General features: G+C 40.4%; 1 pseudogene; it reads right to left on the reverse strand.

Annotated features, from left to right (window-relative positions):
• Window positions 1–280: 280 nt before the first annotated feature.
• Window positions 281–5,241, reverse strand: LOC124025807 (annotated as a pseudogene).
• Window positions 5,242–5,646: the final 405 nt, after the last annotated feature.

Consider the following 5,646-nt stretch of genomic DNA (forward strand, 5'->3'; position numbering starts at 1 on the left):
TTACAGTGTATCATAACATAATTTATTAACCCTTTAAAAGGTATAAGGCCTTGGTTTAACCCTCTTCATTAGTAACAAGAACATTTCCCAGGACATAGACATGTCTTGTATGGGCAGAAAGCTGAAAGCTTAAATTCTTGTTAATCTAACTGTACTGTCCAATTTACAGTAGCGATTACAGTGAAAAAATACCATGCTATTGTTTGAGGAGAGTGCACAACAACAAAAACATACATTTTTTATTATCATATCATTTTTGTATGTTCTCTATAGTTATGTACTTGTGTCATTTGACCAATTCGGCACATTTGGGCAGACTTGAAACAACATTTTGAACAGTAATGAAACGGTTCATTGGATCAGTCTAAAACTTTGTACATACACGACTGCCATCTAGTGGCCAAAATCAGAATTGCACCTAGACTCCTAATGGTATCAATAATATGCATATCCTTGCTTCAGGACCTGAGCTACAGGCAGTTATATTTTAGGCCCAAGCATTTTTTTTAAAGGGTCCTTAACAGTCAGATTATTCTTATCAAGTCATTTCTCCTGTCATTTATCAACTTTTATACAATGTGGCACTTGCAACATTACTATGTATCGTTACAGGTCTTGTTCAGTGCACCAGCGTTATCTTTGACATATCATTTTGTCAACTTTATTGCAAATCTAACTTCCTGTGATTGGACAGAGCGTGCAATGAATCAACTTAAAAATATTTTTTTTACTTGGCAAGTTGAACCCCACAGGCCACGGCAGAATTCAGTATGGCACAACATTGAGGAACTTTCAGCTAGATATACATGTATATTATGCAGAACAGACATCCCTCCCTGTCATATAGAGTAAGGAATCTTGTTAACTCTATTCATTGCATTTCCATCTGCAACATTCAGTATGTTGCACACTTGCACTCTTCCAACCACAACCCACGTTGGAAGCCTGTTTTATACATAGAGCATTGGCTACTGGTCTACCATGGCTAGATCACAGACCAAGGCTTTCTGGTAGGTGTTCCAATGAGAAGCTTTCCTCCGTAGGGAGCTGCTACAGAGGATCCTATGAGCACACTGCCATCATCAGCATAGACCTGGGTCACCACTGGCTTCTCAGAGTGGATGTCTTTAATCTGAATCACCTGTGAAAACAATATCATGAAATGTAGATGTATACCAGACAGTGAGCATTACAGAGAAAGACACCCACGCCAGGTCCAGTCCAAGTCCACCCAAGTTCACTTTTAGTCCACCCCAAGTCCACTCAATGTCCACTCCAAGTCCACTCTTAGTACACTCTAAGACCATTTTAAGTCCACTCAATGTCCACTGCAAATCCACCAAGTCCACTCCAAGCCCAGTCCATGCCCACTCCATGACCACTCCAACTCCACTCTGAGTCCACTCTAAGACCACTTTAAGTCCAGTCCATAGCCACCCCAAGTCCACTCTAAGACCACTTTAAGTCCAGTCCATATTCACTCTAAGTCCACTCTAAGACCACTTTAAGTCCAGTCCATATCCACCCCAAGTCCACTCCAAGACCACTTTAAGTCCAGTCCATATCCACTCTAAGTCCATTGCGCTTGTGTGTTTCCTCTCGTACAGTAGTTGGAATGTACTGTAGTCCAGCAGCTTTTACCTATAGCATAGTAGAGGCGTGAACATGTGAAAACAATGTTGGTGTATAGTACAGAGATACACTGCTGGTATATGATCCAGAAAGCAGTTCACTCAGGAAGTTTCAATAGCACACGGCAGGTGTACGAACCTCAGATCCAGGAAGATCCTCAGGATCATTTCGAAATAGTTTCCAGCCATTAGGGTGACAACCTATCCACAAGTCGCCAGTCTCAGGGTCAACATAAATGTTGTCAACAAGAGAGCCCACTTCCACGACCTGGTTTACAAAGAATAATATCACGTAAGCTATAAAAATAAAGAGTCACACACTCTATATATATAAACTCCCAGTAATTTATTGGGTAAAACACCTAACGTTTCGGCATCACTGTGCCTTCTTCAGGGCGCCTGAGAGCAGAGGGTGCCTTCTTCAGGGTGCCTGAGAGCAGAGGGTGCCTGAGAGCAGAGGGTGCCTTCTTCAGGGTGCCTTCTTCTGGGTGCCTGAGAGCAGAAGGTGCCTCCTTCAGGGTGCTTGAGAGCAGAGGGTGCCTTCTTCTGGGTGCCTGAGAGCAGAGGGTGCCTTCTTCAGGGTGCCTGAGAGCAGAGGGTGCCTTCTTCAGGGTGCCTGAGAGCAGAGGGTGCCTTCTTCAGGGTGCTTTCTTCAGGACACAGTGAATGCCAAAACGTTGTTTTTTTTACCCAATAAATTACTGGGAGTTTATAAATATTCGGTGTGCGATATTTAGACAGTTTATTCGCCGTTAGTCAGCACCTCTACACTGAATAATTTTCGTTGGGTGTGCACCAGCTCATGCTTTTTAAAATAATAATATCATGAAATGAGTTTTAAAGAGCCTATTCTGGATTCAGATACACAAGCAATGGGAGAGAATAAACACATCAGATTTAGGCTTTCAACAGAGCAGCATGTTTCAATAGTCCATTTGACTATTTACCAGGTGTAAAACGAATCTGCCATTCCTTATATTTTACCTTCACTGGGGCCAAACCATTGCTTTCCAGTCGCTCCAAAACATGTATGTTGTGGTCAAATAAGTCAGCCACATATATGTGCCTACATGAAAACATAAATAGTTCTATGTTACATAACATCACATTAGTTACATCAACAGACCTTATCGTGTCAACATGTGATATCCACTCTATAATCAAACACGTAACAGGTTTGACTGCCCATATGGACAGGATTATTGAACTGTGTGTACACAGGACAGTGCTCAAAGCGCTTTGAAATTGTTTGTGTCATGTCATTATTTTTTAAATTGTAATTTTATCAGACACCCTTATACAGAGCGGCTTACAGTAGTGAGTGCATACATTTGAGTACTTTATACTTTAAAAAAAAATGTCATACTGGTCACCAATGGGAATCAAACTCACAACCCTGGCGCCAAGCTCAACTGAGCTACACGGGACTGAACTACACGGGACTGAATACTTGAATAGCGCTATAGAAGTTGAATACATTATTTATATAATTATTGTACCTTTTGTCAGGTGAGATGTTGATGCCATTGGCCATGTAGAATCCCTCAGCCACTACTTTGACCTCTTCAGGGCTGTAATACACAACGTTAGACCAGGGCTGAGCCAGAAGTAACTCCAGAGTATTCAGAGTGCCTCCACTGAAATAGTGATCGTTGGTGGCATAGAAGCTCTCCACTCCCACAGCCACAATGTCATTCACACTAAGAGAAAACCACAGATCAACTTAAATCACTATTTACCTCTAAATGGCATATTAAAGAACTGCTGGATGCATAACAACATGACAAAACAAAAATGGCACTAGTTTGTGCTCAGTTCAAAATATCCCTAATTTCTCAAACTCTCAGTCTTTAGAGTAGCCAAGTTTAGAGGATAGCTACATTTCCATATTGTTATGTAATTGACACTTTCAGCACTTTTAATATGAAACTCTACCGACAATCTAGGTAACAAAACCAAATTGGTTTGAAGCAATGACATGACTTTTTAGCTCTTGCATACCTGTGAAGGAATTCATGCTTTACGGTTTTCATAGATTGGGGCGGGAGTGGTCCTCCTCAACAAACAGAAAGATCTCCACTTGTGTTTTCTGTTGAGGGTGATTGACCACAAACAGGTATACTGAGTTATCTGGAAAGTGGAGAAAAGACTCAGCTCAATCAATTGATCCGTCTTGTGTTTTTGACAGTTCTCTTTTCACACGAGAGAAGATTGGGAAGAGCAGCAGATGCATTTCAAAACCTGTTTGCGTCCCAAAATGGCACCCTATTCCCCATATAGCGCACTACTAATGACCAGAGCCCTATAGGGAATAGTGTGCCATTTGTGACACAGATTATGGGTTTTATTTACCCGTCTCATCTGTGTATACACTGATTCCATGTGGATTGAAGGAGTCCAGGTCAAAGCCTCTCCCCATGCGGAGCTCCACTGGTTTCATCCTAGAATCTTCACTCATATCAAGGGTGTACATCTTTCCAGGGTCATCTGAATAGGATGGCAATACAGGATCCTTCAAGCCCTAGTAATTCCAATAATATTAAGATTAATATTAGGATATGTTGATAGCCTAATACATTTTTTATGTTGCGTGTTTCATATAGGGCCAAGTCAATGTTGTAACTCACAGTGCTAATAATAGCAAGTCCATTGGGAAGTATTGTGAGGTCCTCTGATCCGTACTCTGTCAGAAATCAGATCACATGTGTTCAGATGTGGCTTTACAGGCAAATAACGTTGTACAGTTACTTCATATAATACCATTGAACATGTGGCATAGAGCTTATGGAAAGGCATGCCTTTTATATCCATGACAGCACTGTTAAAGTTCCCGATGTCCTGTACATTCATGTGTAATGTACGTACCAAGGCTTTTGATTGGATGGCAGTTTGGGAGGTGGGTTTGGACAAGCTTTCTGGAAGCAAGAGTCCTTTTCCTGCAACATGTAAAATAAGGTTCATAGTTACATCCCTTCAAATGGTTCAAACTCCAGAATAACACTGCAATTTTAACACTGTAGTTATGACTTAGGGCATTTTTATGTGTCTATGTACAAACAATCATAAATATAGCCGAGTCAGCTATCACATTTAGTATAGCCTCAGACTACTGTAACTTGAGCAGTTTATAAGTTCAGAAAAGTGAAAATAACCCAAACCATTATTACTCAGTAACAAAGCACTGGCTAATAAAGGAAAGCTAAATAGAAAAACAGGTTAGTTGGCTTATATTGCTTGCTGTCAACAAAACAGCTTTTTGAGGTTGCTAGCAAAAACACTAAATTGGCTAGCTAGCTACTATAACAGCTAGCATTCGATTTTATTCCAGCTAAAAAAGCTACAACTACATAAACACAGCCTACCGTAAATTAATAATTCTCTCTCCAAGAAATGCTGATAAAGCAGCAATAAAAAGTGATATGACAACCAGCTTCCCCATTTTGAATAATTAGATAGTAGTAAATTGAGCAACTTCCGAGGTAACTTCACATGTTCTGTTGAAGAGCTGCCAGTCTCCGCCCCGCCCGGAGGCGACCCCTGTCTCGCGCAGACACTCACTGAGCGGCAACAATGCAACTGTAGTTGATGTCAAATGTTAACACGAGCAGTGGCGGATGTCAAATGGTGCCACTGAATGTGTGCGATGTGCATTCCAATGTTGTGTATAAACTCTGGATGCCTAACAGGGAGCGCTTTATTGAAGCCATGTTGGTATTCCTTCTCCGTTGTACTTTTTATTTTGGTAGCTATAGAAATGCATGTATTAATGTCAACATTCGTTTGTGACATTTTTATTCTATTCCAGACATCTTCATACATACTTTTAAATAATATTATGTGAGCTAAACATACAAATACAAAATGAAAAATATATTAAAACATTTCCAGTTTTTTTAGTACCATTACTGTCCACACTACAAGAAAAAAAAACAAATACATGCCATTTTTTCCTTGAAACATTGAATTTAAATACTGTAGAATTACATTCATTCCTATGGAGGACTGCTCCCACTGG

The sequence above is a fragment of the Oncorhynchus gorbuscha genome, unplaced genomic scaffold (assembly GCF_021184085.1).
Source record: "Oncorhynchus gorbuscha isolate QuinsamMale2020 ecotype Even-year unplaced genomic scaffold, OgorEven_v1.0 Un_scaffold_2455, whole genome shotgun sequence".
Lineage (NCBI taxonomy): Eukaryota > Metazoa > Chordata > Actinopteri > Salmoniformes > Salmonidae > Oncorhynchus > Oncorhynchus gorbuscha.